The sequence below is a fragment of the Carettochelys insculpta genome, chromosome 3 (assembly GCF_033958435.1).
Source record: "Carettochelys insculpta isolate YL-2023 chromosome 3, ASM3395843v1, whole genome shotgun sequence".
Taxonomy (NCBI): domain Eukaryota; kingdom Metazoa; phylum Chordata; order Testudines; family Carettochelyidae; genus Carettochelys; species Carettochelys insculpta.
The window spans coordinates 88,338,118-88,359,323 of NC_134139.1; the positions used below are offsets into that span (position 1 = coordinate 88,338,118).

At 42.9% G+C, this 21,206-nt stretch overlaps 1 long non-coding RNA gene and 1 pseudogene across 1 annotated transcript; one reads left to right on the plus strand and one right to left on the minus strand.

The window, feature by feature from the left end:
- The first annotated feature begins 261 nt into the window (after positions 1 to 261).
- LOC142010370 (uncharacterized) lies at positions 262 to 1,386 on the plus strand. The gene is made up of 3 exons (XR_012644778.1): positions 262 to 378; positions 827 to 929; positions 1,308 to 1,386. It is a non-coding gene; the product is annotated as an uncharacterized LOC142010370 (long non-coding RNA).
- Positions 1,387 to 17,813: 16,427 nt separating this feature from the next.
- Positions 17,814 to 20,767, minus strand: LOC142010682 (protein FAM200C-like; annotated as a pseudogene).
- Between the last annotated feature and the right edge of the window lie 439 nt (positions 20,768 to 21,206).

The window sequence follows — 21,206 nt, forward strand, 5'->3', positions numbered from 1 at the left end:
TAAATTCTTTATTTAAATAAATCACAACCTTCCCTTGTGAATCCTGCTCCTCTTTGCACATCAGCCGTGTCTTTTCAATGATAATGTTTTGACAGATGTTGACAGATGTTTATTCATTTTCCTTCCCTTAGATGGAAGCAGGCCAGAATTTATTTCTCTGAGCTAGAGCACATGGTTCTGTGTCTTTATTTTGGGTAATACAGTTCCAAATGCAGCAAAAGCATTAACGCTTTTGGTCAGCAGTCTTGAGGTGGTTGGTGGATTTCTTCAGCGGATAGATGAAAAAATTCCATGCACATAACTGAAATGTAGGACAATCAATAGGGAATAACTAATCTTTCTGTTCAAGATGAAAACTCTTTGGTAAACACAAAGCAGGTAATATTTTTGAAACCCTCCTCACTTCTGATGCTGAGCACAGGGATTTTGTGCATCTATAACTAGATCATCTGTATTGGTGAAGAACAGTTTAGTTGTGAGTAACTCTGGATCTGTCACAATGTACTTCATTAGTTCTCAGGGGGCTAAGATCTCCTTTTATTACCATATGCACGTATTAGAGGTGTAGTATACCCAGCAGCATCAAAATATCTGTCCACATTGTAAATAGTTCGTGATGCTGCATCCCATATTCTTCATAGTGGTATTATTGAGACATGATTAAGCTTTATTTTAATGAATTTTGTATAAGCAGTGTCTTTGGAAAGGCTGTGATTTGCTGAATATGATTATCCTATTTGCATGCATATACCATTTTTGTATCTGAAGTTATAAGCATTGACTATGTATTCCAAATAGCCTTACTCTTGGTGACACTCATAATTAGTCTTTCAGATATAAAAATGAAGAAGCCAGGAAGTGCTGATAGGCCATCAAAGGACAATGGAACCCGAAGAACTTATCTTTCCTGTGAATGTTTCAGACAGTCGGTAAGTAGTAGCTTCTATGACCGTAAAAGAGCATATGACTAGATCACATGACTCGGGACATCAACTTGGATCAGTGTTAGCTTTAACCTGTTCTATCCACACGTGGAATAAATTTTTATGTGCATTGAGATATGCATGATGTGCACCACCAGAAGAAACCAAACCTAGTGGTGCGTGCTCTGTGAATCAGCTGGGCGGCATTTGAATCTCTTCTGAGTAGCTGCATAAGCACACAACTTACAGGGCACACTGCTTGGAATGTCTGTATTCTTCCACACACTGGTCTGGGAACAAGGTTTGAAACAAAGGGTTCCCACCGCATGCTAAAGCTATATAAGGCAGGAAGTGACCTCACCTGCAGTTTTTCATTCCCCGCAGCAGCAGATTTCTGGAAACACCTGAAGGAACAAGCCTAAACTGGAGGAAGTCCTGGATCCAACTTAAAGGGATTTCTGGCCTGTGTGTGGAAAACTTGGGGGTTTCAAGCTGTAAAGCAAGTACGGCTTGTACCATGAGATTCTGCAGCCTGCTTGTATCATCATTCAGGATGGGAGATTGTTAATTGAAATCCTGTTCTTCTACTATGCTGAGCTTAGTTTGTGGTTTTTGTTTATTTACTAGGTAACCTGCTTCAGTACGTTTGCTATCACTCGTAATCACTTGAAATCTGTCTTTTTGTAATTAATGCTTTAATGGGTTTTATGGTTTCATCTAACCAGTAAGTTTGGAGTGAAGTGCTTTGAAATCCCAGTTTGGTTTAATACTGGCTCGTTGTATTTCCTCTCCACATTGAGGGGGAGGCGAACCAAGTAATAAATTCATACTAGTTGGGGTATGGAGCAGGGCAGGGCAACACAGTCCTGGGATCTTAAGCTAGGAAGCTGGTGGTTATTTTGGCTGTCGCCTCTTTGTTTTTGGTTCGTGGAGTGGCTGGTCAGAGAGCCTGCATGTAACTGCAGCTGGGTGCATCCTTACCTATGGGAATGCTGGAAGAAGTGTAGACCAGAAGTGGGTCTGCAGTTTGTCACGGATGTACAGTGTGCAAGTAAGCCAAGGTTGGTGGGTCAGGGCTCAGTGTTATCTCAATTCCAGGTGGCATTTAGTTAATACAGATAAGGATGGGAAATGCCAAAATATTTATTTGTCATTGGGGAGCAGGGATGCACCTAGCTCGTGGAATCAGTAGGCTCTGAGTACTAATGTTTGCTCTGCCTGCTGGTGTATGACCTTCTTGATCTATCTGCCCCATTTTCTCTCTGTGTGGATAGTAGCACTATACTAATAGGAATGTTGTGAGGATTAGTCAGCATCTGTAAAGCACCATATAATGCTCTGTATCTGTTATACATACATTTCGCTCTTCTTGCAGACACAGCAATGCCCCTTTGGGTCATGTACAAGGTGTGGACTCTGGAACTCCCATACTAACATGAGCCCCCGCAAGGGAGCAGAGAACTTACTTTACCTCAATATTTGACACTAGTGTGACCACTGCTGGAATACTGGGCCCAGTTCTGGTGCCCACAAATTGAGATGGAGTTCACTATATCTCAGAAGGTTCAGAGAAGAGCCACAAGCACGATTAACATGCCTTTTATAGTGACAAACTGAGGGCATTCAACCTACATAGCTTGCTAAAGGGGATTACTCACAGCACAAATCTGAGGGAACAGCTCCTCATCATTAAAGAGATTCTGTCCATAATGCTGAGCCTCTGGAATTACCAGCAGTATCAGTTCACTCTGCACAGAATAATGATCACATCTGAAGCTGCTCATAGTACAAATGTCAGGTGCCTTATTCCCCATTATACAGTTTATGTAATTTGAAGAAAAACAACGTTGTGCCTTTCACAGATAGCTTTAATGGTCTTGTTTCAGTGGTAGAGGTGTTCCATCTTAAAATCAGAATTTTCTTCAGTTCCAGGGAGGCTTCCTCTGGTGAGAAAGTGCAAAGAAATCAAGTCAAAACATTTCCTCTTGAAATGGACTTGGGACACTTGAAAATCTCAGCTGCCAGAACTACATCCCTACCAACCCCTCCCACCACTTCCTTAAGTCAACAGCAAATTATTAAACAAGACAAGTGTGCCAAGAGAGTAGTTACCAGCATTCCATTTCCAGTAGGAGCATCACCAGCTCTGTTTGTATAAGAGAAATTCATCTGAAATTTGGATAAAGTCTGAAGTTCTGTCGCTGATTCTTCCTAAGGGCCGGATGTCCAGAAACTGAATGTGCTTAATTAGCCCCAAACTGATTCCAAAGGTGCTCATTGTCATGAGTTGGGATTAGGATTTATTTAGTTCACTGGTTGAACCAAAACATTACAAGAAATTGTTTGGCATCAACCCAAAAGGAAACGTGCATTTCATGTTCAAGTGTTTTGTTTTCCTTTTAAAAAATAAAGTTCAAGTAAAATTAGAAACAAAATGTATTTCAAACAAAAAAGAGTTGGAACAAAGTCTGGACACAGTGTATGAAGCAAGCAGGAGAGTTTATTATACACAGTGCTGATGGAGTGCCACTTTGCCCATCAGGACTCAGTGGAGCACTGCCAGACGATAGGTTACAATTGACTATGTAGATTATTGGTTGGGTGGGGGTGGGGGACTATAGCATGGGTGTTACCCAAGTCTGGATAGGTCCTAGCAGCAAGGCAAAATGAGCAGAATAAGACAATGATCTAAAAAGGTTACGGAGTATCCCCGCCCATTGCTTATAGAACATTTTATCTCTAGTACAAGTGGTTTTCCTTAACAAGTTACTTAAACAAAGCAGACATGCAATAACATCTATGTGTCTAATTGGGTGGATGATGCGTCTACAAGAGTAATGATGGCGCCTTTACACGGGTACATTCAGGGTGCTTATCTAGAAGATTAAAGCAAAAGAGACAATAACAGCATACAGCAATAACACATTTGTTTTGAGTACCAGCCTGGGATAGCAAATGGGATGGTGCTATATCCTGGTTCTCACTAGCTTTGCATCTTCTTGGAATGTGGTTGGTGGGGCAACTATCCCTCCCTTCAGACTCCAAGGTCCTGTCCGAGCTGGGATGACCTTCCTTGGGTCTTATGAGTGAGATGAGGGAGGGGGGGCGCAACAAGGTATCTTTTCCATTCATGCTAACTGGGTTTCTGTATTATAGGATTATAGACTTACTCCAGACTTTGGGATTTGAATAGGGGGTCTTTAGCAGAATACCATATCTTGCCTCAGCAACGAAGGGTCCTGTGGCACCTTATAGACTAACAGAAAAGTTTTGAGCATGAGCTTTTGTGAGCACAGACTCACTTCATCAGATGCTGGTGAGTCTGTGCTCACGAAAGCTCATGCTCAAAACTTTTGTTAGTCTATAAGGTGCCACAGGACCCTTCGTTGCTGTTATAGATCCAGACTAACATGGCTACCCCTCCGATACTTGATATCTTGCTTCAGAAATTTCCATCCTACAAAAAGGATTTGATTTTGATTTTTTAAAGAGATCTTTTGTTCAATGAAACTAATCTGGTGAATTCACCATGGATTCACAAACGGTTTTAGTTGACTTGAAACTGCAATTTTTGGTGGAAAGAAAGTTTTGTTCAAAGAAACCAAACCAAACCAAAACATTGCGAAGCTTTAGCTAGGATGTGGATGAGCCTTAGGATGGTGTCATTTAGAAAGACATATAGGAATAATTAACCCCTTTTATTCAGGACAAACCCTAAGCACAGAAAGAAGAAAGAACCAGGTTAAGATGTGGGATCCCATTAGTTTTGGAGATTTTCACCATTTTTTCGGCTGTATTTTGCTGTTACAAAGCTACTTCACCTGAAGCAAAGCACAGAAGTGAAATTTATTATTAAAAGACCTTTGAAACAATTCATCACACTGTGTGTATATTGTCACCTTCCAAAACAACTGAGCACACTGAAATAAAATACTACAAATGATTTACTTACAAATATAACTATTTCAACTCTGATTTCCATTCCTATGGGAATGTGAGAGCTGATAGTTTTATTAGTCTCTGTTGTCCAACTCACTGCTTTAAACCAAAATTGATTTTGAAAGAGAGAATTTATTCTGTAGTAATGAATCAGCTTCTTAGGAAAAATTTTCACCAAATTACAATAGTCATTTTTAACCAATTTCCGTGCTAATCCCATTGGAACTGTAGTAATAAAGTAACCTACAATTCAAGCAAGTTCTTATTTGTCAAATATTTCTCAAATATTTAGAACTATCTGACATTCAGATTGCTGTCAGGCAAGAAAAATGGTATTTAGTAGTTGTTATGATACAACTGATACAATACAACTTACCTTTAACTAGAATATTTTATACCAACTTTAGTCCAAAACACGGTTGTGTTAAATTATGCAATTACATGATTAAAAAAAGTATAAGAGAGGGAGCGTGAGAGAAACTAAGATGTACAAGCAAGTAAGAAGAAAAATGTTTTCAGGTGGGATATGAAAAAGGATGGGGACCAGCTAAAATGGAGAGATACAGAGACAATTTCATCTGCTGGGTCCAACAGGAGAAAATGGTGTTGTACTAATGGTGATCAGATTGAAAAAAGAGGAGACTGATACCACACACGAACAAGAGGATTTGAAACAAGACCAGTGAAATTAGATGTAGTAAATCCATGGCTGGTTTACAAAACAAATCACTTTTAATCTGTCCTCTGAAATGAAAGTGATCCAGTGGAGTTACTTGAGGATGGGGATCACATGTTTTTTTCTTTGTACACGTAGTAAAGGCTTGAAGCAGCGTTCTTGACATACTAGAATCTGGAGAGCTGTGGCTTGTGAAGGCCATAGGGCAAGAAATGCAAAGTTTCTCCAACAGTACAGGGGCAGATATAGAGTCAGTGGGGCCCTGTGCTCAGCTTCATTTTTGGGTGCCCTGGGGGACCCGGCCAAGGAAAAAGTCACTCTTCCTGCCCCTCCCATTTTTCATTCTTTTTAATTCATCCTTCTCCTATATAAACAATACTACTACTATTACTTAACCCTTGTACTCCACGTACAGCATAGGTTGTCTACAAATCTCCATTTCACTCTGTCTAAATAAAGTGAGGTGCCTTGGTTATTTTTGTTGTCTTCTTTTTAGTGACAACTAGAAAATTGCTGAGGGTCTCAGTGGACCACTTAATGATCTTTCCAAATGTTATTTGTACCATTAGTTAACTATTGTAAAGTGCTTTGGATAAGAGTGCTTTATTTAAAAAAAAAGCATTATAACCTTTCTTCAGGCCACCTGACCGGAGTTCTTGGAGCACAGTTTGAGAACTTCTGGTTTAGATGAAAGCTTGTATTTTCATTATACTAACGTGAAAAAAATGTGTAAAAATAAATGTGTAGAAGGGATGAGGCATGAATAGGAAAAATCAAAGTTAACTTCGTCTGAAGAAACTTATTTTATTTGAAAAAGATACTCAGATCGCTTTCTTTCCAAACTCGTCAACTACTTAATATTTTGTAAAGAGGCACTTACACTTGTCAGTATTGCTGAACTTGTCAAATATTCCTGACTCGTCATATTTCACAAATAATTTTTCAATCATTTCAATACAGAAAGAGAATGTTCACACAAAGCATGCGTGACAGGTATTGTTCAAATATTTTCAGAACTGTTTCTACATTTGGAAACGTTGCCTGCAAACCATCATGTATAAGTCTATACAAATCAACTGGTGCTCTAGAAGCACAGGCCTTATCATTTTTGATAAAATAAATTAAATGTTTCACTTCATCTTCATAAAGATTTGTGTCTAAGTCCTCAGTAGGATTCACTTAATTTCTTATTGTAATGGTTTTTAGCATTTTCATCAATTCTTCTGTCAAAAAACATGCAAAATAAATCAACAATTGTCTTTAGGGATCACCTGTAATCTGCAATTGCACGATTCTGTCACAAATAACATTGATGATTTGAGATATGATCTTGTCTTTCCCTTTTAAATTGAGTTTAGTATCTCCAGTTTCCCTGAAAAATAACTTCCTTTTTTTTTTTAAATGCTTCTCATCAGATATGTAACAGGAACCTATATTTTCTGTTAGGCTACCTCTACACTACAGTGATCTTTCAAAAGAAGTCCTTCCGGAAGGTCTCTTCCGAAAGAACTTCTCTGAAAGAGTGCATCCACACAAAAAAACAGTGGTGCCAAAGAGTGATCTGCTCTTTCGCAAGAGGGCATTCTACAGCCCCTGCCCTTTTGAAAGAACAGGCCAAGGATGAAAACATCAGGCACCATGAGGACTGCTTGTTTGTAAAAAGGGCCTGTGGAGCATCTACACACATTTTCTGTCGAAAGGAGGCGCTCTTCCTGAAATAGGAGTGGAAGAGCACTTCTGAAAGGAGCACCACAGTCTTTTGATTTAATTTCTAAAGAGCACTTTTTGTGTGTAGAGGCTCCGCTGGATATTTTGAAAGACCCCTTCTTTCGAAAAATATTTTGAAAGAACTTGCTAGTGTAGACATGGCCTTAGAGTTAGCACCTCTGCTTCCACAGACTTATAGTCATTTTGAAGTTCTATGACAAAACCTGTAACTGAGGCTAACAATAGTGCAGCATTCAATACATTTGTATCAACTTTTTCCATTTGCTGATGGCATGCATTCTTTGAAGTAAATGGTCCCACAAAATAGTAAAAACAGCAATATCATACTTGCCAAACTTTTCTACTAAGGATTTTGCTTCAGGTTTTGCATGTGGCTTTTCAGACTGTGATGTGGCTATGTCTAGCAATGTTCTCTTTATGGCATTTCCTCAGCTCATTTTCAAAGCCAAAAAGTATACATATTTTGAACAAAGTCAGAAAAATGTGTAGCTCCCTCACAAGATTTGGCTGCAGTGTTGCAGATTAAAGTTAAGGAATGGGTGGAACATGGTGTGAATAAAGCAGAGGGATTTGCATTGTTCAGTCTTGCCTGTAGAACTGAAGATTTTCCTGCCATAGTTGCAGCATTATCAAAGCTCTAAGCATGACAGTTTTTGATGTCCAAACCTAAATTTGCAATGATTTCCAAAGCCATTGTCTCTAGACATTCAGAAGTGTAAGATCTTAGTGGGACAAAACAAAGACATCACTCTACAACTTCACTATTGACGGTCACATATCTTAAAATTAATGCTAATTGGTCTGTGTGACTCACATCTGGTGTTGAATCGAGGGCTATGGAATAGTGCTTGGCGACCCTTGTTTAATCAGTGAATTGGTTTCTGAGCTGCTTTGCCGTTATAGGAGTGAATTCATTGTAGGTTTGGTGTGTTGAAAGGTTAGTCTTCTCGGAGCCCCAGTAGTGATAATTTTTTTAAATATTCATTGAGAAAATTGTCAAATTCAGTAAGACATTCAAGGCAGTTTAAAACATAAGATGACAAACTGTCCTTCTGCTTAGCTTCGTCTTTTGGCCTCACCTTCATTTCTTTGTACGTTTGACTACCAAACTTATATCATCACTTCATAATTGCCAAAAAATGGATCTTGATTTTTAGGCAGATTTAAAATGTCTGAAAGAGCAGGGGCATAGCCCCAGGTGGGCCTGGGTGATCTGGACCACCCGATGAGGTTTAACGCCAGCAGCACTGAAACATTTTTAATAGCTGGGTGCTGAAAACCAGCCCATCTCTTCCAGGCACAGGTCCAGACCTGGGTGTGGACTACAGGCACAGAAACTGTAAGGGAGCTATTGGGCTCTTACTAAAAACTCAGTGGGGGTTTGGGTTAGTTTCCTGTCTCAAAGTAAGGGGAAGAGTCTTTGAGGAATCAGGGCCCTGAGACTGACAGCTCCCAGGGACAATGGAAAGAGGCCAGCTCTTCGGTTGAGTCTGATTGACAGAGCAGGGCAGAACAATGAGGGAGTGAGGAGGCTGGGGCGGTGGGAGGGTGTCCTGTCCTCTGAGTGAACTAGATGTGCCTGAGCAGACTTTGAGTGGGCCCAGATAAGAGCATAGCATGTGTCTGAGCTGAGTCATGCTGGCATGAGGGCAGCACCCAGACAGGCCCTGAGACAGCAAGGGAGAGTGTCTGAGACTCAGCCCAGCCCAGATTCATGCTGTGGAGAAGTGCTGGACCCTGCTACGTAGCCCAGAGGGCAAATCCGTTTGGCAGAAGGCTGCAGTCAGGAAGGCCCTGAGACTTAGCAGAGAGCCATAGCCTAGGAGCCGGATGAGGCCTGGAGCTGAGTGTGGTGAGCAGTAGAGAGGGCCCTGGGCAGAGGCCCACTGCAAGGGGACTTCTCCAGCCAAGAGGCCTCATAGGTTAGACTTGGAGGGGGAATCATAACACCAGTTGTCAGGGCTGAGGCTGGGGAGAAGGGTGCTGACGCCTGAAGCAAGTAGCTGACCTGCAGCACAGCCAGGGCCTGAGAAGGAGGACTGGGACCCACAAGAAACAGACTGCACTGGCCTTACACCCCAGAGATGCTGTGTGTGAGGTCCCCATGCCACAGAGAGGAGTGTTGTGTTTCCTGCTAACCTTTTCCATTTGTTCCGTGTTCTTTCGGTATTTTTAATTGATTGCTGTTCAGTAAACTGTATTTGCCTAAATTATATGCAACCATAAGTGGGTGAAGAAAACATCCAGTATAGAGAGAGCACCTTAGAGTGGGAACACCCAGCCCCTGCCCCAGGTGACCACAACAAGGGGGAGGGAGGTGAGCTTCAGGGAACCCTGGGCCCAGCCTTGCTGGGGTTACGAGGGGTCTGCTAAACAGGGGAGTAGATGGGAGCCCTGGGGTCAGGGAGACCTCTACGTAAAGGTGGCGGGAGTGGGGACTCCGATCCTGTCACTAGCCCATGTCACTGGGGTAGTGTAGGAGCCAGGAAAGTTCCCCACAAGAGGGGGACCATTCCCCCATTTACATCACGGTTCAAGCAGGGCTGCTTACACAATAGCCAGGCCCCTTGGCAAGATATGTGGGGACAGGTCTGGGCCCTCAGAAGGGTGGGCTCAGCTGGAAGGAACAAAGTTGGGGGTCCAGCGCAGGAGCAGGGCTGCCATGGTGAGCTGGAGAAGAAGACTGATAGAGATGATACAGATATATACATGGCTGCAAAGTGCAGCTTCAGACACCCAGTGGCCTGGAGAACTGGGCAGAGACCCACCAGTGCCCCACCTGAAGGTGAGGGGACACAGTTCCATGGGCCATCTGAGCACCGCCCCCCCCACCCCCCGGCTTTTCATCCTCCGGACACTCTTCCCCCGCCCATCCACGGGCAGCAGCCACTCACTAAGTGGTGGTCAACAGCGGTGCAATATTCCAGGGGCTGGAGGATTCAGAAGTGGGGGCAGTGCAGCCATGCAGCCAGCTGCCAGAGAGAAGTGGCACTTTTCCTGCTTCAAAGGGTGGCTTTTTCTTCCTGGCTGGGTGTCTTGCAGGCTCTCCATCTGCCAGCTGCAGCTCTCCCTCTTCCCACTGTGGACATCCACTGCCAGCCGCCGTCCCCACCTGCAGGCAGCTGCCACTCACCAGGGGGTGGCCAGAGGGAGGAACACAGGTTAGAGGACGTCAGAGGAGCACTCGGGTTGCCACACAGCTGGTGGCTGGAGAGAAACAGCACTTGCCTGCTTCAAAGCACTGCTTTTCTCCAGCTGGCTGTGCGGCTTCTCATGTTCCTCTGAAGCCTTCTAGTCTGTGTTTATGCCACTCACCACCTCCCACTGGCTCTCCTGTGGCTCCTGTCCTTCTATCCCACAGCTCTCTCTGCAAGGCCACTGCTCTTTTCTCCTGCATAGCAGCCACTCCTCGCTGCATGGTGGGTGGCGGTGGTGCTGGACCTGGTGCTGGACTGCCCAGCCCTGGGATCCCTCTGTTGCTGGGGAGCCCTGTGCCAGGGTACTGTATGTTTCATTGTAAATCCACCTCTGAAGCCGTAGCAGAGTCAAGGCAGTGGCACGTACAGGAGAAATGGTAGATCTGGGGTCATGAAAGGTATGGGAGGAGAAGGACATTTCTGGGCTAAGATCACACCTTGGTTGCAGACACTGAAGACAAATTGGGATCCTGAACTGAGGAGGGAACCAGAGGAAACTGAGTTGTCTGAAGATCCTCCTTTTGCTCAAGAGAAACACTTTTATCATTTAAGACTATGATGAAGGAAGCTGAGATAAAGCCAAAATTTTGCTTGGCAGAGAAGGTGCACTGGAAGCGGTTATTAGCTACGTCTACACGTGAATGCTACATCAAAATAGCTTATTTCGATGTAGCGACATCGAAATAAGCTATTTCGAAGAAGAACATCTACACGTCCTCCAGAGCTGGTGCTGTCAACGTTCAACGTCGACGTTGGGCAGTACTACATCAAAGTAGGCACTGCAGGGGAGCGTCTACACACCAAAGCGGCCCACATCGAAATAAGGGTGCCAGGCACAGCTGCAGACACGGTCACAGGGTGGACTCAACAGCAAGCCGCTCCCTTAAAGGGCCCCTCCCAGACACACTTGCACTAAACAGCACAAGATCCACAGAGCTGACAACTGGTTGCACACCTTGTGCATGCAGCATGGATCTGCAGCTGCAGCAGCAGCAGCCAGAAGCCCTGGGCTAAGGGCTGCTGCACACGGTGACCATAGAACCCCGCAGGGGCTGGAGAGAGCATCTCTCAACCCCTCAGCTGATGGCTGCCATGGCGGACCCCGCTATTTTGATGTTGCGAGACGCGGATCGGCTACACGTGCCCTACTTCGACATTGAACGTCGAAGTAGGGCGCTATTCCCATCTCTTCATGAGGATAGCGACTTCGCCGCCTCGCCGCCTTATGTCTATTTCGAAGTTGGCGCGGCTACTTCGAAGTAGCCGGCAAGTGTAGACACGGCTATTAAGTGTCAAACACAATGGCTACAGCTACACTAGAGAGGTTTGTCAAAAGGTCTCTTCCAACAGTAACTTCTGTCAACATAACGCTCTAGTGTAGACATAGCCAATATGTTGGAAGTATTAGAATAACAATGACAGCTGAGCATAAAGGAAGGAATAAGGTGGCAGGGGGAGATGGCAATATATGCTCAGAGAACTCCATGGTGAGGGAGCTTCCAGACAGAGGATGAGTGACACCAGTGACAGAGAGTGAATGGTTTCTTGGGCAGTAAGCTGGAAGTAGGACTCATGGAAGCCAGAGATGTATGTATGCATAGGTGCAAAAGCTGCTCAAGGAAAGACAGAGGGGAGTTCCATAGTTTCAAAGGCTGTATTAAGCTCATTGAGAATGGAGCCTTCCATAGCAGAGAGAGAAGGGGCATTAGCTCTGCTACAGTATATGAAGAAGAGCCATCTCCATGCAGGGCCTGAAGCAAAAACCAGACTGAAAACAGAGCAGGACATTGTGGTGCATGAGATAACTGGAGAGAGGAAGGCAGCCCTGTTGCTCAGGCACCTTGCTGGGAAATGGGGGTTAGAGAGAGGGCAATAGCTAGTGACAGGGTGGAGGGACAAGTATGTGAGAAGAGGCAGATAGTGACATATTTTAGAGAGGACATAAGAGAAAGAATCCTCAGGATAGAAGTTTTCCTGGCATGTAAGCAGAGAATGTGCTGCTGTCAAAACATGACAGTGGCCAGATGGTTAAAATTAACACACCAATAGCTGATGGGACTCAGCTGAGCAGCAGGTGGTTGGGTCTCAATATAGCTGTGACCATGCAGCCTAGGATGTATATGCCAGACCAACAGGCAAGCCAGAGGACGTGTGAGTCCAGTATTCCCATTACAACACTGCCAACTCTTTCTTAGGAAACCTTAAATTTACCCAAACTCACCTAGTTTATTAAACGTGAAATGTTAAAAGCAGACCTGTGAAAGTGTAGAGTGATCCCAGACCCTGGTCTGTGAGAACCTGGATCCACGTTGGTTTCATGATGAAACCATGAGAAACTTGTGGTTTCACCTGCTTCATGAAAACAGATGCAAGTTAGCACTTCTGACACATGAAGAAGAAGCTTTAACTCTCCCCAGGCCAGCATAGAGTCCAGATCACAGACTTCCATCCTCTGCAGTAATGCTGAAAAGTGACTCACTGCAGTAGCTTTCGCTGTAGACAGATGGTTGAAATCATAAGACCCTCAGGAGGGAGAAGCTATGTGCAATCTGGGAAAGAAATAAAGATATAACAACTTGCGTGGGGCACTGATTCATGAGTAGCACAGACACAGTCATAGGACTGGATATGGACGCCTCATTCGTATATTACAAGAAATTGAAGACATTTGAGAAGGCAGTAGAAAGGAAGAGAAATTTTTAGGAAAATGGTGTGTTTAGAGGTGCGCACTCTGAAAACAGGAGTGTACGTATAGTGCCCCTGTGGACATGGCTATCTCCTTTATCACCAATGTCTTTTGAGGTTTTCGTGGATGGGACCAACTTTATCTGGATGCCTTCCATGAGGCAAAGCCACAGCCAAACCAAGGTAGCTCACTTATCCACCCCTCCCAACAGCCACGAGGGAGGGAAGACCTGGATACACCTCCACATTGGATGTGCCAGGTTGCAGTCCCCTTTCCAGCTCCTCCAAAGCCTTCTCAAATTCTGGCTGCACCTTTCACCACACCTCCTGTTCTTTGCACACTACATCCATGGCCCCACAAAGTTGTAAGCCTTCCTTCACAACCTCCTCCTGCTGCTGCCCACGGTGGCCATCCACCTTACCGGGAGGAGGAAGCTGGTCAGGGAAGTGCTCTGTGACTGTGGAGCCTACTTCCAATCCTCCCTTAAGTCGCATCTCCAGACCATCTCCACTGGCTGCCTTCAAGAAGTGGCGGGCTCTGTCCAGGGTTTCCTGCTCAGTGATTGCTGCTGCTGACCCTGTGATCCGTACTTCCAGCTGTGCTTTTTCCGTTTGTTGTCCTTGTAATCTTTCTGATTCCTGGGTGCAGAGGCTCCTCCCCCCAAGTTAAAACAAGAAGAAGTCCTGTGGCGCCTTACAGACTAACAGGTATATTGGAGCATAAGCTTTCATGGGCAAAGACCCGCTTCGTCAGAAGTGGGTCTCTGCCCACAAAAGCTTATGCTCCAAAATATCTGTTGGTCTATAAGGTGCCACAGGACTTCTTCTTGTTTTTGCAGATACAGACTAACACCACTATTCCTCTGATACTTGTCCCCTTGAGTTGTGTATATGTGTGTGGCAGAGGGGTCCAGGAGGCAGGGTGAGCTAGAAGCCTATTGTCTTGCACTTACCCTCCCCAGAGCCTCAGCAGTAGCAGTGAGTCACTACCCATGCATGTGGCAACAACTCAGCTGCAGTAATTTACCTTTCACCCAGAGCTAGCAGTGACTCGGCTGTCAGGCATGGAGCAGTCTATTGCTGAGCAGATCCTGGATCAGATGACCTTCAGGCTCAGGTATTTCCTCGGTCCCATCACAGTCTTTGCCACAACATGGTGGGACCAGGAACCCTACTGCTGCCTTGCAGGGAATCAGGCTTTCTAGACGCCCCTGCCAATCTTGAGTGTGTTCCTGGCCCAGCTCTGTTCCAGTCTTGTCTTTGGCTTGCTCTGACTTGTTCCAGACTTGTTATCAATCCACTCCAACCAAATGAGAAGAAGAGGCTTTCAAAGTGTGTGTTGGGGGGGGCGTTCCTTACAGGTCCCTGTCTACGTGGGCAGCATGTGTTCTGAAATTGGCACTTTTGAATTGTGCATGGCTGCTATTATGCTAATGAGGCGCTGCATATTCATGTCAGCACCTCATTAGCATCTTCCAAACTGCCTCATTAACATGCCCCCTCTGAGGCATGGGTAGATGCAGCCAAAATGCATTTTGAAATAGCACCCAGCTATTTTGAAATAGCATTTCTGGGTCCATAGCGCTATTTTGAAATAGTGCCATTGGAACCCATAATGGCCTACTTCAAAATAGATGTTACTCCTCAGGAAATGAGGTTTACTGGAATTGAACTAACACACCCATTCTTTTGAATTTATTTGGCAATAGCAGATGCATCATTTAGATACTGCTGAAGTTATTTCGAAATAACTGCTGTTATTCCAAGAGAACTTGGCCATGTAGACATAACCCTAGAGACTGCCCCATAGTGGACTGAACGTACCACTGACCCCCACCTGCTTCCTCTATTGAGCTCACCTACCAGCCCACATCAACCTATCTTGGTAAGCCAGAAGCTCTGGTCTCCCCTAGCAAAGGAGTTGGGGTAACCGCTCCATCAACGGAGTAGCACAGACATTGATAACAGATCTGCTCTGGTAGGCCTCAGTTACGGGGGACTTGACAGCACCCAGGAGCATAGCGCCAGGGGTATCCAAGCTCCAAGTACATCCATCTTATTCTGTATGTTTTGCATACAGAAAGCTCGTAAAGTTCTCCCTGTTTAGCAAGGGACGGGAGATATGCGCAGGGGAGCTCAGTGGTTTGAACATTGGCCTGGTAAACCCAGGATTGTGAGTGCCATCGTGAAGGGGGCCATTTACGGGTATGGGGAAAAGAACCTTTGCGGGAAGGTGATATGGGACCTGCTATGAGTTCAGGGGACTGGCCTTGATGACCTCTCAAGGTCCCTTTCAGCCGTGTGAGATGGTTATATCTCCATAAGTACAGTTGTTGCTCCCCCTTCCCCCAGATAACACTTATTTACACTGGGTATGACAATAAACAAAAGTGATTTTAGTAAATATAAAGGCCATGGCTACACTACCTCTCCCTTTCGGAAGGGGCACGTTAATAACAGGGATCGGAAGTGTTTAATGAGGCACTGACATGCATATTCAGCACCTCATTAGCATCATGTTGGCCAGTTGCACTTTGAAAGTGCTGCTTTTGAAGCACAGACTGGCTGTGTAGACACAGGCATTTCGAAATAAACCTTAGACTTTGAAATTCCCGTATTCCTAGTCAGGATAGACCATCTTTGTTCCATTCTCCACTTCCCTGTGGAAAAACACCAAATTCAAGATGGATTCCAGCACCAGCTGGCATGGCCAGATGTCTTTGTAGGACCAACCACAGTTTAGGCTCACAGGAAAAACAAGATTATTCACAGATCTGTGCCTTGAACACTGGGCCATTAAACTCCTTAAGTACTGCCACTGGCTTTTACTAGAGGGTCTCGATTAATAAACAGGTTTACACATTATAATTCTAACTTCACGTACAAGAATGGTACATGAACCCAAATAGAATATACACATTCAGGTGATTACAAGCTCTTGATTGATAGGTTACTTGCTCCATGTTGCATAAAGCATATTTGAGTTTAAACATATTCAAAAACACATTTTCATGAAAAATATGGGGGCGTGGTGTCAACAGTTTTTATGCATCTTTTTTAGTGTATGGAAACTGTCAGAAAATTTTGGAAAAGATACTCCTCCGCCCCAAAAATTAAAAAGATCTGTTCTGTCAGACAAAATATTTGGAGGAAAAAAAAACAATTATTTTCCTTAGCTCCATTGCCTCCAATGATTAAAATATGGCATTTCTGATTAAATGATTATTCTCTGCAGATACTTGTTTGTGTATAATAGTGGTGATGGAGTCGTGTGTGTCTTGTCTTTGGCGAGCTCTGTAAAAAATTGTACCATTGCCAAAACATTAATGAAGGAATACTTATTGTCTTACACGTCTCTCAGACAAAGCAGATAATAAGTTTTCCTTCATTAATGTTTTGGCAATGGTACAATTTTTTACAGAGCTCACTAAAGACAAGACAAAACTTTGAATTCTATCGTGGACTACAGAAGGTATGTCTAGAACAAGAAAATAATTCAATAAAGAAGTTTTAAAACAATTTATGCTTTAATCCATGTATAATTAATTTAGTTAGTTGAAATAAAAGGTTTTATATTAACTACATACCAATTCCACAATAATACAGTTATGAGTCACCATACAACTTTTGTGATGGGATATATATTCAAATTTAATTGCACAACGATTATGCTTTTTATCAGGAGGTAGCATATGCATAAAATGAGATCTAAATGCACAGATTAGAGATGTATTCATGACATAGTTGTTAAACCTCAACATGTTCTTTATAGCTCTCTATATTTATTTCCTACACAGTAACCATTCCAATTGGCTTTATTTCACTTTGTCAGACAGATATTTAACAGTATGTCTATCACATCTTGGCAACTTCTTATAACAAGTTTCTTCTGTCCCTCCACCTCACTATTCATTTGGGCATTTATGCTGTAGTGATTGCCATGGCAACTTAGTTCCTCAACATCCTATCTGCAAATATCTCATTGATGAGGTGTTCTTGCGGACATTTTGTTCCCATTATCACATCTAAAAAGAGTGTTGATTTAAGATTTGGGACTCCAAGTTGCACATTGGGCTAAAAGTCACAGATGAAATGCACCATAAGGTAGGATCACATCGTATTGAATGAGCCATAAATAAAATACATGTTTGGTATGTTTCATTGTTACTAACAACAAATCCTCCTTTGGCTCTGAAAGCACTGTATGTAAGAAATAAACATTCTACCTCCCTTGGATTAGCTACAGGAGATGGATATTTCTGAAAAACAAAAACTGAGGTCATAGTACTGATACAGAAAAATGGGATTCGGAAAAAAGAGCTTAGCAGTCTCTCCTCCCAGTCCAAGTTCAAAGAGTTAGCTTTCTGTGATCTCTCCCCAAGCCAGCCTGACAGTGGCTTGCAGAAACAGTCAACAGCCTTATTAGTGTGACTCAAAGATAACACATTAAATGGTAACAATAGGGCTGAGGATCTTTGAAAAAAGAAGTCATTCTTTTAAAGCTGTTTTTCTACTTTTATCTCTGGCAGGAGTATGCTCCATTAGAGTCAGCTGAAATAGCAAGAAAGGGTTGGCTCAGCCTGGCCTTTTGTCTGCTGCAGAGAGCCCTTAACATTTATTATCCCACCTCTTTGGAAGACAGGGCAGTCCAGAATGCGTGGCCACTCAGTCTCTTGCAGCATCTGAGACAACCGCCTTCGCTAGAAGGCAAAGGCAAAATCTTTTATGGACATTTCTGTTTGCTCAGTTTGAGAAAACTATCTAGACACTGTTTCAGGAGCATGCTGTGGTAACAATGAAGAGCATTTCTGACGTATTCACAGTTCTCTGCTGCAGGAGACAAAGCTAGCCTGTAATCTCATACTGTGGGCTGCAAAAGCAATAATCAATATCGTGGACGAAGACTGTGGTTTTTTAAAACTTTTTGAGACCACAGAACACCAAACAATAATATTTTTAATGCAGCACACTTACGAAAATTTTCTTCAAAAAATTACTGTCACACCAAGAACAAAAAAAGAAAAAAACACTCCCCCTCCATGAACCAGCCAACTATACAGCAAAACCAAAACGAAGTAATTTAATCAGGTATCATAGCAATGAAGAGGTAATATTGTATCTGGTTTTAATCAACAGAAAATATCTACCATCAAGGTATTTTTTCAAACGCTCATAACACACCTGCAAGTTATTCATGGGACACCAGTGTTCAGCGGACCGTAGTTTAAGAAACGCTGGTCTAAGTCACGTCTTAGCATGCTCGTCCTTAAATGACTTCATGTGGGAGACAGCAGGTGATTTAATAATAGCTGCTGCTCAGTAATGGGTCAAGAGTAACATCCTCAGTAAAGGGTCCTAAAGAAGTTCACTTTAACTGATGAAGCTGGGGGCGTGTCTACACTACCATGTTATGTCACCAAAAACTGCCTTTGGGTGACAAAACAGTGAGAGCATTTATGCTTCAAAGCGACGTCTGTCAGGAGAAACACCCAGTTTTGGTGAAAAAAAAATTCCCCTCGTCAGAGACATTTTATTTTCCCCTCTCTTCATTGTTCACAACGGCTACATCTACACAGCATACTGCTGCCGGCAGTGTCATTTGCATAGTTGCACACCTCATTTGCATAATCATGTGAGATCGCTGTCCTGGCAGAAGCTTCTGTCCTCACAAAACAAGTGGCGTAGATGGGATTCTGTTAACCAAACACTCCCCCACCCCCTGGACAGCCCCTTATCCCGGAAAAAAAAATGAAGAAAAAGGGGATGTTGACAAGGGGGGTGGGTTTGGTCTACAGAACCCCATCTACATGGGTTTTTGTGATAACAGAAGCCTCTGCCAGGACAGTGATCTCACACAACTATGATGCTGCGTTTTCTTCATAAGTTGGGAAATCCTAGGTTTGAAAGATGAAAGGGCACAAAGCAAATCATTTTCAACATCCAGTCATTTTCTTTGTTTCATTTTTAATGTGACTAAACTTGAAAAGCTTGACGAAAATGGAAGAATAATACGTAGAGCTTCTTCTCCAACTTTCAAGTTCATTGGGAAATATTTTATCCAAAATTCCTCCAAACTTGAGCTTTTGAAATTATCTTTTGCACTTGAATCATATTTTATTTCAAGTGCTTGTTCTTGCAATACTTCTGGCAATTAATCGACATCAATGCTGAATGGATTGTGTACCTATTTATGAATGGGGTTGCCAGAAAAGTTGTATGGAAAATATAAGGATGAATTCGTCAGCAAGGCAGTCCAGAGAAAACACAATTTTGTTCTTCATGTCCTCTTTACAAAGTTTTGGAAACCTTCATTTTTAGCGAGTGATGAAAATGTTGATAAAGATGAAAAGTTAGGTGTCCAAGCTTGTGTTTTACATTTCCAAAGCTGGATTTTTTCCATAAATGCTTTGATGGCATTGTGGTGCACTATAACATTTGCAGCATTGTGTCCTTGCAGCTTCAAACTGAGGTTGTTCAAAGATTCAAAAATGTCCACAAGGTACACCAGTGAAAGTTGAAACATTTGGTCCGTAAATGCATGACATAATGCTTCTTTCTTCTGTTGCTAGAGGAAAATTTCCACTTCGTCTTTCAGTTCAAATAATCTTGAAAGCATGTTACCTTTGGAAAGCCATTGTACCTCCATGTGAAACAAGAGTTTTATGATCTGCTCCCAAATCTGTCAAAAAGCAGCAAAAAATCCCATATTTAAAGGGCTTTTCTTCATAAAATTTGGCAACTTTGATGGCCAAATTCAAAGTCACGTAGGTCACCTGGAAGGGGTTTAGCAGCCAACCCTGGTCTGTGTGAGACGCAGTGAGTTGTGGTTACAGCTGGATTTTTTTCTTTCACCAGTGTCACAAATCTGGAGTGAGCGCCAAGCATTGCTGGAGCACCATCTGTGCATACAGCAACCAGTTTTCCATGTGAAAGTCTATTTTCTTCAAAAAAGTTGGAAATCTTTTTCATAACATCAGAAGCCTTTGATGTGGTCATCAATTCCTTTGAAAAAAGCAGATTTTCTTTCAGTTCCCTTGTAAATGAATCAAACATAGACAAGCAACTGACATCATTGTACTACATCTGTGGTATCGTCACAGTGAATTGCAAGAAAAGGAGAAGCCAACACTACCTCCACAACTTGAAGTTTAAAATCTTCTGTGAGGCCATCAATGCGAAATTTCGCAGAATTGTCCGAAAGTGAAATTTCTGATAGTTTTCTCTTGCTTTCGACACCAAGCACGATACCATCTGCTTTCAACTTCATAAGAGTTTCTCTGATTATGTGCACTTTCTTGGCTTTAGCGATGAGCAATGACAGTTCATAAGATGTTTCTACCTCCATTTTGGCTGACGCTTAATGAAAAGCTCAATAGTGTCCAGCTTCACGCCTTTCAAATTTTGAAGTTTAGCAACAAAAAACTCCTTTGCTTTGTCTGCCAAAGCACTGTGGTTCTTCGCCAAGTGTCACTCAAGATGACTAGGTCTCAAGGCATCATTGCTGAGAACTGTGTGGCATACTACACATTGAGGATGATCAATCCGATTTTTTTTTCCGTGACAGTGAAGACACACCTAATGTAGTCTTCATCATACTTCCTTTTCTTAATTGTGGCCATAATATACGACAAAAAATCTATAAAAGTAATTTTCCTGTTTAGAATAAATTTAATGGATCAAGTTACTTTGATAAGTTATTGTGAATGTTTATTTACTATTATTATGTATGGACGTGTGCCGCCTTATATATAAACCATCACCAGTAACGCACAAGACTGGCAACCTACTTCTCTGATAGAACAGTCCCAAACACTCTCGTGAGCATGTTAGAAAGTTCAAAAAAAATTTCTTTGCCTTCTACATCATTCTTTGGCCTCCCCACGGGCCAAACTGTTACCCCACACATTGAAAGGCCAAAAATAAAAGATCACATTTTGTGAAATTGGAAATTTAAAAAAATTTAAAGGCAGTGGTCTCCCCTCTTTTTACACCAAGATCACTTTTTCAATGTCAGGGCAAGCCCCAAGACACCACCCACTGCCTTCTTCATTCCCCGTC